Below are 13,241 nucleotides of genomic sequence, written 5' to 3' on the forward strand. Positions count from 1 at the left end.
GATGTGTAGAGTGTGTGTGTGTGTGTACAGAGATGTCCCTACCGTGACTTGGTGATGTGTAGAGTGTGTGTGTGTGTGTACAGAGATGTCCCTACCGTGACTTGGTAATGTATAGTGTGTGTGTGTGTGTGTGTACAGAGATGTCCCTACCGTGACTTAGTGATGTGTAGAGTGTGTGTGTGTGTGTGTGTACAGAGATGTCCCTACCGTGACTTGGTGATATATAGTGTGTGTTTGTGTGCGTACAGAGATGTCCCTACCGTGACTTGGTGATGTATAGTGTGTGTGTGTGTGTACAGAGATGTCCCTACCGTGACTTGGTGATGTGTATAGTGTGTGTGTGTGTACAGAGATGTCCCTACCGTGACTTGCTGGAGTGACTGGAACCCATTTACTTAACTAAACAAACCCCAGTCTCTCTCTATCTAAGAAATCGTGTGTCTTCTTCTTGAGTAGGTCTTTGTTTCTCAGTCCTCTCTCTCTCCCTCACACTCATTCTCTATCTGGTCTCTTTCTGTCTGTCTGCTTCTCTCGCTCATCTAGACAAACCTGAGCAAACAAGGAAGTCCGTCCCATCATGTGGATTTGGCTTTCCTCCAATCCAGTATCCTTGTCTCCCCTCTCTCAGCCCTAACCCCCCAGTCTATAGCCTTGTCCCTATCCTCAACCTCAGCCCCAGCCTCAACCCCAGCCTCAGCCCCAGCCTCAACCCAGGCGCCAGCCAGTAAGCCAGACACCCCTAACCCACACCCTGCCGTCTCTCTCTCTCTGTTTGTCTATTCCTCCTCCTCCTGTTGCTAAAGCACACCGCCAGGCAGCTCACCCCTCCCCCCCTCGTTCACTCTAGCTCTCTCTCCCTTTCTTCTCCAGGCAGCACACTCAATCACCTCCCCTCCCCCCTCTCCCCACCCCTCACCATCACCGCCTTCATTCCAATGAATGCACAATCCACCCTTCAGCCATGGGGGACTGGCCCGAGGGTTGGCACACACACACACACACACACACACACACACACACACACACACACACACACACACACACACACACACACACACACACACACACACACACACACACACACACACACACACACACACACACACACAAGGACATTCTCACCAGAGGCCAGTGTCACCTTCACCACATATCCCAATAGTATGGGCACGATTAGAAATACACACAAATACTACACATTTAGCCTAGAATATATAGAAATATATATCACCCACAGTTATATATATATATATGTAAAACTATAAATACAAACCCCCAACAGGAATATCTATGTAAATCTAGGTATAGGAGTATCGTAGTGTGTGCACAGATTCAACTGTATGAATAGATTAGTGTGTCCGTCTCCCGTGGATGTTTCCTTATAGAGCAACAGTGACGCCACGTTAGACAGCACAGGAGACCTGGTGCACGCAGCTCTATTCTACAAGTAGCACAGCAGTCGACCCGGCGTGAACCACTGCGCCCGAGTCACTACCGACAGGGAGAAAGGGAAAAAATGGAAGGAGCGAGGGAGGAGAGTGAGGGATGCACTTCCGGGTGCTAATGAATGAATGAAGCAAGCGATTCCAAAGTGATGGAGAATGAGGGAGAGAGGAGAATGGAGGGCAGGAAATTCCCTAAAGGAGAGGAGGAGAGAAAGGGAGGCAAATTGAATAGTGACACTGGGGAGATGGGTTCAGTGCTTGGGCTCTGCTAGTTGTGTGTGTATCAGTGGGGTAGAGTAGGTACCAGTTTACAGCTGAGCTGATGAGGTGTGTGTATCAGTGGGGTAGAGTAGGTACCAGTTTACAACTGAGCTGATGAGGTGTGTGTATCAGTGGGGTAGAGTAGGTACCAGTTTACAACTGAGCTGATGAGGTGTGTGTATCAGTGGGGTAGAGTAGGTACCAGTTTACAGCTGAGCTGATGAGGTGTGTGTATCAGTGGGGTAGAGTAGGTACCAGTTTACAGCTGAGCTGATGAGGTGTGTGTATCAGTGGGGTAGAGTAGGAACCAGTTTACAGCTGAGCTGATGAGGTGTGTGTATCAGTGGGGTAGAGTAGGTACCAGTTTACAGCTGAGCTGATGAGGTGTGTGTAGTGTATCAGTGGGGTAGAGTAGGTACCAGTTTACAGCTGAGCTGATGAGGTGTGTGTATCAGTGGGGTAGAGTAGGTACCAGTTTACAGCTGAGCTGATGAGGTGTGTGTATCAGTGGGGTAGAGTAGGTACCAGTTTACAGCTGAGCTGATGAGGTGTGTGTAGTGTATCAGTGGGGTAGAGTAGGTACCAGTTTACAGCTGAGCTGATGAGGTGTGTGTATCAGTGGGGTAGAGTAGGTACCAGTTTACAGCTGAGCTGATGAGGTGTGTGTATCAGTGGGGTAGAGTAGGTACCAGTTTACAGCTGAGCTGATGAGGTGTGTGTAGTGTATCAGTGGGGTAGAGTAGGTACCAGTTTACAGCTGAGCTGATGAGGTGTGTGTATCAGTGGGGTAGAGTAGGTACCAGTTTACAGCTGAGCTGATGAGGTGTGTGTAGTGTATCAGTGGGGTAGAGTAGGTACCAGTTTACAGCTGAGCTGATGAGGTGTGTGTAGTGTATCAGTGGGGTAGAGTAGGTACCAGTTTACAGCTGAGCTGATGAGGTGTGTGTATCAGTGAGGTAGAGTAGGTACCAGTTTACAGCTGAGCTGATGAGGTGTGTGTAGTGTATCAGTGGGGTAGAGTAGGTACCAGTTTACAGCTGAGGTGTGTGTAGTGTATCAGTGGGGTAGAGTAGGTACCAGTTTACAGCTGAGCTGATGAGGTGTGTGTATCAGGAGCGGTTCTATTCTCTAGGAATTTGGATTGGTTTAAAGTACAGGGTCGGAAACTTAATGAGCACTGGGAACACCACACACACACACACACACACACACACACACACACACACACACACACACACACACACACACACACACACACACACACACACACACACACACACACACACACACACACACACACACACACACACACACACACACACACACACACACACACCATTGAATTGAGACGGACATTGCTGATGCAGGAAATCCTGTCAAAGACTCACACACATGCACACACAACAATAGCATGCTGATCACTTGAGCTCACATTGATAGCGCCTCCCTACATTCGCCTGCTATCAGTACCCCCCCCCCACACACTGACTGCAGACTAGTGCCCGGAACAACCCCAAACACCCACCTATACCAGCAGCTACAAACTGTCTCACTACTAGCCCTGGCGCTCTCTCTCTCTCTAAAGATACAAAAATATATGATATACCCACACACACACACACTGACCGCAGACTAGTGCCCGGAACAACCCCAAACACCCACCTATACCAGCAGCTACAAACAGTCTCACTACTAGCCCTGGCGCTCTCTCTGTCTCTCAATTCAATTAGCTTTATTAGGCATGATGTAACAATGAACATATTGCCATTAGCTTACATTGGAGATTTACATTATTAACTTAGTTAAAATAATAAGAATCAATATTGTCAACGGGACAAGAGTAACAACAATAATCAGGGGTCAAAATCATCTCTCTCTCTCTTTCTTTCTCTCTGTCTCTCGGTCTCCCTCTGTCTCTCTCTCTCAGTATGTATAGGGACAGGGATGTACTCCTTAATGCTTAGCCAGCAACTCCCATAGCATGGATCCATATGTACAACCACATCAGCTGGGAGAGAAAGAGGGAGAGAGGGAGTGAGAGAGAAAGCAAGCGAGAGAGAGAGAGAGAAAAGAGAGAAAGAGAGTAGTCTTTTGTGCAAGCCTGGCATTTAAATCAGAGGAACCTCCACTGAGCGCACGAGAAAGAAAGAGCAGGAGAGAGAGAAAGAGAGAACAAGAAAGAGTGAACGAGAAAGACAGAGAAGCGGAGAGGGAGGGAGAGAAAGAGAAGGAAGAATAAACTACTTTTGTGTTTCCAACACCAGCGGGTAGAAGTCAGTGACAGCCAGCAACATAAACACACTACCATCCAGCTGACGTACAATCTCTCTGTGTATGTCTAATTCTCTCTCACACACACACACACACACACACACACACACACACACACACACACACACACACACACACACACACACACACACACACACACACACACACACACACACACACACACACACACACACACACACACACACACACACACACACACACACACACACACAGTCCCTCTCTCCCCTGCACAGCAACTTTCTCCTGCTAGCTTGCTTTTGTCTACCCTTGGTGCTAGCTGCGAGCTAGCTAAAAAATAAACTCTAGAATTTATTCAAATGATAGCAGTGTATGTGTGAGTGTGTGTGTAAAATGAGAAAGCTCTTACCTTGGTCAGGGCTTAGGCTGCGGCACTGATTAGGTAGTAGTAATATCCAGATTGTTGTGTTAGCTAGCTAGGGCCGAGCAGCGGCTGCAGCCTTAGCTTTGTTTTCCCTTCTGTTCCCTTTAAACCAGACGGACGGACGGGGGCCAGGAACCAGGTCCCCCCCACACACACACTGAGCGACGAACCGATGCACACAACAACAAATTAAACACACACAACCAGCCCACCAACCCGACACTGGTGTCAGGAGCATGCAGAGTAAAAAAAAAAAGACAAGACAAATGATACATAAATAGAATTGTTTTTCTCTCTCTCTCTCTTCCAGAAAAAAAGTGTGTGCTTCTCGCTTTGGATCTCCTCTTTCCGTTCTCTCCCTCTTTCACTCACCCTCTCTCTCTCTCTCTCTCCCTCACACACACACACACACACACTCGTTTTCTGTCTCGCTTTTTTTCCACTCAGTAGTCAAACAAAGAAAGGAAAGGAACAGAGCATACACACACACCACAGATCCTGGAGCCCAACCCCCCAGCCTGCCTCTCTCTCGTCCCCCCCGCCTTTCGCTGAACAGCCCCTCCCCCTCTTCTCTGATCACCCTCCTCCTCTCCTCTCTCAGCCAGGCTCTGGCCTCGTTTTCATTTCATTCGCCTGTTCCTCATCTCCCTCCCTCTCTTTATCTGTGTGTCAAACAGATGGGATTGGAGAGAGGAGAGACGCTCTCTCTCTCTCTCTCTCTCTCTCTCTCTCTCTCTCTCTCTCTCTCTCTCTCTCTCTCTCTCTCTCTCTCTCTCTCTCTCTCTCTCTCTCTCTCTCTCTCTCTCTCTCTCTCTCTCTCTCTCTCTCTCTCTCTCTCTCTCTCTCTCTCTCTCTCTCTCTCTCTCTCTCTCTCTCTCTCTCTCTCTCTCTCTCTCTCTCTCTCTCTCTCTCTCTCTCTCTCTCTCTCTCTCTCTCTCAATTAAATTCAGAGGGTTTTATTGGCATGGGAAACATATATTGCCAAAGCAAGTGAAATAGATAATAAACAAAAGTGAGAAGAAAGAACCCAATCAGAAATCAACCCAATCAGAAATGAACAAAAGTTCCAGATGAATAGAGACATTTCCAATGTCATATAATGTCTATATACAGTGTTGTGACGATGTGCAAATAGTTAAAGTACAAGAGGGAAAATAAATAACCATAAATATGGGTTGTATTTACAAGGGTGTTTGTTCCGGGCAACAGGTCACAGGTCACGTCACCTCTCTCTATTCGGTGTTGTATTAATGGGTGTTTAAGATGATACTATTTAACACTGGTTTACCTCAACTGAGCCATTCCCCTGAGAAAGAGAAGACACGGATAACCCTGGACTGCGCTTATAAAACAAATAGGGTGTTGCAACATATGGATGCAGTACGTTACCAACAACGATGAGACAATCTACCCAGGGAGGAGGTGAGAGCCCCCGGTAGAGCCGTGCCAGAGAAATAACCTCTCCCTCAACATCAACCCAACGGAGGAGCTGATGGTGGACGACAGGAGACAGAGTCGCAGTGGACAGGGTCAAAAGCTTCGAGTTCCTCGGCCCACACGTCACTGGCCCCTTCACTTAGACAACGTGGTGAAGAAGGAGCATCAGCACCTCTTTAAACCTCAGGAGGCGGGAGAAATTTGGCGTGGCCCCATGAGATCCCTCACAAACTACAGACGCATCATTGAGAGCACCCCGTCACGTTGTCTCGCCGCCTGGTACAGCTCCTGCACCGCACGCAACTGCGGGGCTCTCCAGAAGGTGGTGTGGTCTGTCCAACGCATCACCGGGGGCACATTGCCTGCCCTCCAGGACACCTTCAGCACCCGTTGTCACAGGAAGGCCAAGAAGATCATCAAGGACCTCAACCACCCGAGTCACGGCATGTTCACCCCGCTATCATCCAGAAGGTCAGTACAGGTGCATCAAAGCTGGGACCGGAAGCTATTACTAGCCGGCTACCAACCGGTATTCAACCCTGGACCTTTACATTTTTATTTATTTTTATAACCTTTATTTAACTAGGCAAGTCAGTTAGGAAGAAATTCTTATTTTCAATGACAGCCTAGGAACAGTGGGTTAGAACTGCCTGTTCAAGGACAGAACGTACACACACCTTTTCTATTCATTTCGGGGGTTTGAACTTGCAACCTTCCGGTTACTAGTCCAACGCGCTAACCACTAGGCTACCCTGCCGCCCTATGTACATAGTCATTGAACACTGGTCACTTTAATAACGTTGACCAACTGTTTCATCCACTTTGTATGTATATACTGTATTCTAATCAAGCCTCATCCTATATAACTACTGCAGTACACACCTTTTCTATTAATTTACTGTCCATACTGTCTTTACACACCATTATATACAGTTGAAATCGGAAGTTTGGAAACACCTACTCATTCAAGGGTTTATCTTCATTTTTCAAAACTATGAAATAACACATATGGAATCATGTAGTAAGCAAGTGCCTTGATGACAGCTTTGCACACTCTTGGCATTCTCTCAACCAGCTTCATGAGGTAGTCGCCTGGAATGCATTTCAATTAAAAGTTCATTTGTGGAATTTCTTTCAGGGCTTCATGGTTGAATTGCTGCAAAGAAACCACTACTAAAGGACACCAGTAAAAATAAGAGACTTGCTCGGACCAAGAAACACAAGCAATGGATATTAGACTGTTGGAAATCTGTCCTGAGGTCTGATGAGTCCAAATTTGAGAATTTTGGTTCTAACCGCCGTGTCTTTGTGAGACGCAGAGTCGGTGAACGGATGATCTCCGCGTGTGTGGTTCCCACCGTGAAGCATGGAGGAGGTGTGATGGTGGCTAGCATGGCTAAATAAATAAAAACCCTGGAATGAGTAGGCACGTCCACATTTTTGACTGGTACTGTACATATATTTATATTCTGGACTAATTTATTAATCAATTATTCTGATATTTCTTAATTCCTTCCTTTACATTTTTGGGATTTGCGTGTTTTGTTTTGTATTGTTATGTATTACTGCACTGTTGGAGCTAGAAACATAAGCATTTCGCTGCAGCTGTGATAACATCTGGAAAATATGTGTACACGGCCAATACATATAGATATTATATCATCCACAATAAGAGAAGGTGTAGAAACACTTGTGAGTGTACAATCTGTATAGTATAACAGTACTTGTGAGTGTACAAACTGTATAGTATAACAGTACTTGTGAGTGTACAATCTGTATAGTATAACAGTACTTGTGAGTGTACAATCTGTATAGTATAACAGTACTTGTGAGTGTACAATCTGTATAGTATAACAGTACTTGTGAGTGTACAATCTGTATAGTATAACAGTACTTGTGAGTGTACAATCTGTATAGTATAACAGTACTTGTGAGTGTACAATCTGTATAGTATAACAGTACTTGTGAGTGTACAATCTGTATAGTATAACAGTACTTGTGAGTGTACAATCTGTATAGTATAACAGTACTTGTGAGTGTACAATCTGTATAGTATAACAGTACTTGTGAGTGTACAAACTGTATAGTATAACAGTACTTGTGAGTGTACAATCTGTATAGTATAACAGTACTTGTGAGTGTACAATCTGTATAGTATAACAGTACTTGTGAGTGTACAATGTGTATAGTATAACAGTACTTGTGAGTGTACAATGTGTATAGTATAACAGTACTTGTGAGTGTACAATGTGTATAGTATAACAGTACTTGTGAGTGTACAATGTGTATAGTATAACAGTACTTGTGAGTGTACAATGTGTATAGTATAACAGTACTTGTGAGTGTACAATGTATAGTATGTATGAGTGTATAACAGTACTTGTGAGTGTACAATGTGTATAGTATAACAGTACTTGTGAGTGTACAATCTGTATAGTATAACAGTACTTGTGAGTGTACAATCTGTATAGTATAACAGTACTTGTGAGTGTACAATCTGTATAGTATAACAGTACTTGTGAGTGTACAATCTGTATAGTATAACAGCACTTGTGAGTGTACAATGTGTATAGTATAACAGTACTTGTGAGTGTACAATCTCTATAGTATAACAGTACTTGTGAGTGTACAATCTGTATAGTATAACAGTACTTGTGAGTGTACAATCTGTATAGTATAACAGTACTTGTGAGTGTACAATCTGTATAGTATAACAGTACTTGTGAGTGTACAAACTGTATAGTATAACAGTACTTGTGAGTGTACAATCTGTATAGTATAACAGTACTTGTGAGTGTACAATGTGTATAGTATAACAGTACTTGTGAGTGTACAATCTGTATAGTATAACAGTACTTGTGAGTGTACAATCTGTATAGTATAACAGTACTTGTGAGTGTACAATGTGTATAGTATAACAGTACTTGTGAGTGTACAATCTGTATAGTATAACAGTACTTGTGAGTGTACAATCTGTATAGTATAACAGTACTTGTGAGTGTACAATCTGTATAGTATAACAGTACTTGTGAGTGTACAATCTGTATAGTATAACAGCACTTGTGAGTGTACAATGTGTATAGTATAACAGTACTTGTGAGTGTACAATCTCTATAGTATAACAGTACTTGTGAGTGTACAATCTGTATAGTATAACAGTACTTGTGAGTGTACAATCTGTATAGTATAACAGTACTTGTGAGTGTACAATCTGTATAGTATAACAGCACTTGTGAGTGTACAATGTGTATATTATAACAGTACTTGTGAGTGTACAATCTCTATAGTATAACAGTACTTGTGAGTGTACAATCTGTATAGTATAACAGTACTTGTGAGTGTACAATCTGTATAGTATAACAGTACTTGTGAGTGTACAATCTGTATAGTATAACAGTACTTGTGAGTGTACAATCTGTATAGTATAACAGTACTTGTGAGTGTACAATCTGTATAGTATAACAGCACTTGTGAGTGTACAATGTGTATAGTATAACAGTACTTGTGAGTGTACAATCTCTATAGTATAACAGTACTTGTGAGTGTACAATCTGTATAGTATAACAGTACTTGTGAGTGTACAATCTGTATAGTATAACAGTACTTGTGAGTGTACAATCTGTATAGTATAACAGTACTTGTGAGTGTACAAACTGTATAGTATAACAGTACTTGTGAGTGTACAATCTGTATAGTATAACAGTACTTGTGAGTGTACAATGTGTATAGTATAACAGTACTTGTGAGTGTACAATCTGTATAGTATAACAGTACTTGTGAGTGTACAATCTGTATAGTATAACAGTACTTGTGAGTGTACAATGTGTATAGTATAACAGTACTTGTGAGTGTACAATGTGTATAGTATAACAGTACTTGTGAGTGTACAATGTGTATAGTATAACAGTGAGTGTACAATGTGTATAGTATAACAGTACTTGTGAGTGTACAATCTGTATAGTATAACAGTACTTGTGAGTGTACAATGTGTATAGTATAACAGTACTTGTGAGTGTACAATGTGTATAGTATAACAGTACTTGTGAGTGTACAATGTGTATAGTATAACAGTACTTGTGAGTGTACAATCTGTATAGTATAACAGTACTTGTGAGTGTACAATCTGTATAGTATAACAGTACTTGTGAGTGTACAATCTGTATAGTATAACAGTACTTGTGAGTGTACAATGTGTATAGTATAACAGTACTTGTGAGTGTACAATCTGTATAGTATAACAGTACTTGTGAGTGTACAAACTGTATAGTATAACAGTACTTGTGAGTGTACAATGTGTATAGTATAACAGTACTTGTGAGTGTACAATCTGTAAATCTGTATAGTATAACAGTACTTGTGAGTGTACAATCTGTATAGTATAACAGTACTTGTGAGTGTACAAACTGTATAGTATAACAGTACTTGTGAGTGTACAATCTGTATAGTATAACAGTACTTGTGAGTGTACAATGTGTATAGTATAACAGTACTTGTGAGTGTACAATCTGTATAGTATAACAGTACTTGTGAGTGTACAATGTGTATAGTATAACAGTACTTGTGAGTGTACAATGTGTATAGTATAACAGTGAGTGTACAATGTGTATAGTATAACAGTACTTGTGAGTGTACAATGTGTATAGTATAACAGTACTTGTGAGTGTACAATGTGTATAGTATAACAGTACTTGTGAGTGTACAATCTGTATAGTATAACAGTACTTGTGAGTGTACAATCTGTATAGTATAACAGCACTTGTGAGTGTACAATGTGTATATTATAACAGTACTTGTGAGTGTACAATCTCTATAGTATAACAGTACTTGTGAGTGTACAATCTGTATAGTATAACAGTACTTGTGAGTGTACAATCTGTATAGTATAACAGTACTTGTGAGTGTACAATCTGTATAGTATAACAGTACTTGTGAGTGTACAATCTGTATAGTATAACAGTACTTGTGAGTGTACAATCTGTATAGTATAACAGCACTTGTGAGTGTACAATGTGTATAGTATAACAGTACTTGTGAGTGTACAATCTCTATAGTATAACAGTACTTGTGAGTGTACAATCTGTATAGTATAACAGTACTTGTGAGTGTACAATCTGTATAGTATAACAGTACTTGTGAGTGTACAATCTGTATAGTATAACAGTACTTGTGAGTGTACAAACTGTATAGTATAACAGTACTTGTGAGTGTACAATCTGTATAGTATAACAGTACTTGTGAGTGTACAATGTGTATAGTATAACAGTACTTGTGAGTGTACAATCTGTATAGTATAACAGTACTTGTGAGTGTACAATCTGTATAGTATAACAGTACTTGTGAGTGTACAATGTGTATAGTATAACAGTACTTGTGAGTGTACAATGTGTATAGTATAACAGTACTTGTGAGTGTACAATGTGTATAGTATAACAGTGAGTGTACAATGTGTATAGTATAACAGTACTTGTGAGTGTACAATCTGTATAGTATAACAGTACTTGTGAGTGTACAATGTGTATAGTATAACAGTACTTGTGAGTGTACAATGTGTATAGTATAACAGTACTTGTGAGTGTACAATCTGTATAGTATAACAGTACTTGTGAGTGTACAATCTGTATAGTATAACAGTACTTGTGAGTGTACAATCTGTATAGTATAACAGTACTTGTGAGTGTACAATGTGTATAGTATAACAGTACTTGTGAGTGTACAATCTGTATAGTATAACAGTACTTGTGAGTGTACAAACTGTATAGTATAACAGTACTTGTGAGTGTACAATGTGTATAGTATAACAGTACTTGTGAGTGTACAATCTGTAAATCTGTATAGTATAACAGTACTTGTGAGTGTACAATCTGTATAGTATAACAGTACTTGTGAGTGTACAAACTGTATAGTATAACAGTACTTGTGAGTGTACAATCTGTATAGTATAACAGTACTTGTGAGTGTACAATGTGTATAGTATAACAGTACTTGTGAGTGTACAATCTGTATAGTATAACAGTACTTGTGAGTGTACAATGTGTATAGTATAACAGTACTTGTGAGTGTACAATGTGTATAGTATAACAGTGAGTGTACAATGTGTATAGTATAACAGTACTTGTGAGTGTACAATGTGTATAGTATAACAGTACTTGTGAGTGTACAATGTGTATAGTATAACAGTACTTGTGAGTGTACAATGTGTATAGTATAACAGTACTTGTGAGTGTACAATGTGTATAGTATAACAGTACTTGTGAGTGTACAATGTGTATAGTATAACAGTACTTGTGAGTGTACAATCTGTATAGTATAACAGTACTTGTGAGTGTACAATCTGTATAGTATAACAGTACTTGTGAGTGTACAATGTGTATAGTATAACAGTACTTGTGAGTGTACAATCTGTATAGTATAACAGTACTTGTGAGTGTACAAACTGTATAGTATAACAGTACTTGTGAGTGTACAATGTGTATAGTATAACAGTACTTGTGAGTGTACAATCTGTATAGTATAACAGTACTTGTGAGTGTACAAACTGTATAGTATAACAGTACTTGTGAGTGTACAATGTGTATAGTATAACAGTACTTGTGAGTGTACAATCTGTATAGTATAACAGTACTTGTGAGTGTACAATGTGTATAGTATAACAGTACTTGTGAGTGTACAATCTGTATAGTATAACAGTACTTGTGAGTGTACAATGTGTATAGTATAACAGTACTTGTGAGTGTACAATGTGTATAGTATAACAGTGAGTGTACAATGTGTATAGTATAACAGTACTTGTGAGTGTACAATGTGTATAGTATAACAGTACTTGTGAGTGTACAATGTGTATAGTATAACAGTACTTGTGAGTGTACAATGTGTATAGTATAACAGTACTTGTGAGTGTACAATGTGTATAGTATAACAGTACTTGTGAGTGTACAATGTGTATAGTATAACAGTACTTGTGAGTGTACAATCTGTATAGTATAACAGTACTTGTGAGTGTACAATCTGTATAGTATAACAGTACTTGTGAGTGTACAATGTGTATAGTATAACAGTACTTGTGAGTGTACAATCTGTATAGTATAACAGTACTTGTGAGTGTACAAACTGTATAGTATAACAGTACTTGTGAGTGTACAATGTGTATAGTATAACAGTACTTGTGAGTGTACAATCTGTATAGTATAACAGTACTTGTGAGTGTACAAACTGTATAGTATAACAGTACTTGTGAGTGTACAATGTGTATAGTATAACAGTACTTGTGAGTGTACAATCTGTATAGTATAACAGTACTTGTGAGTGTACAATGTGTATAGTATAACAGTACTTGTGAGTGTACAATGTGTATAGTATAACAGTACTTGTGAGTGTACAATGTGTATAGTATAACAGTACTTGTGAGTGTACAATGTGTATAGTATAAC

At 40.6% G+C, this 13,241-nt stretch overlaps 1 protein-coding gene across 2 annotated transcripts in view; it reads right to left on the reverse strand.

Moving 5' to 3' along the window:
• The window catches only part of kdm6ba (lysine (K)-specific demethylase 6B, a), a 179,743-nt gene that overhangs the window by 65,698 nt on the left and 100,804 nt on the right, over positions 1–13,241 (reverse strand). Inside the window, exon 1 of one of the 2 annotated variants that reach the window (XM_046327991.1) lies at positions 4,363–4,867. The exons of the other annotated variant lie outside the window; for it this stretch is intronic. The gene's annotated coding sequence lies outside the window, so the exon portion shown is untranslated. Of the gene's footprint in view, positions 1–4,362; positions 4,868–13,241 lie in introns of those variants that run through there. 2 annotated transcript variants of the gene reach the window in all.

This window comes from Oncorhynchus gorbuscha, linkage group LG25 (assembly GCF_021184085.1).
Source record: "Oncorhynchus gorbuscha isolate QuinsamMale2020 ecotype Even-year linkage group LG25, OgorEven_v1.0, whole genome shotgun sequence".
Classification (NCBI taxonomy): Eukaryota; Metazoa; Chordata; class Actinopteri; order Salmoniformes; family Salmonidae; genus Oncorhynchus; species Oncorhynchus gorbuscha.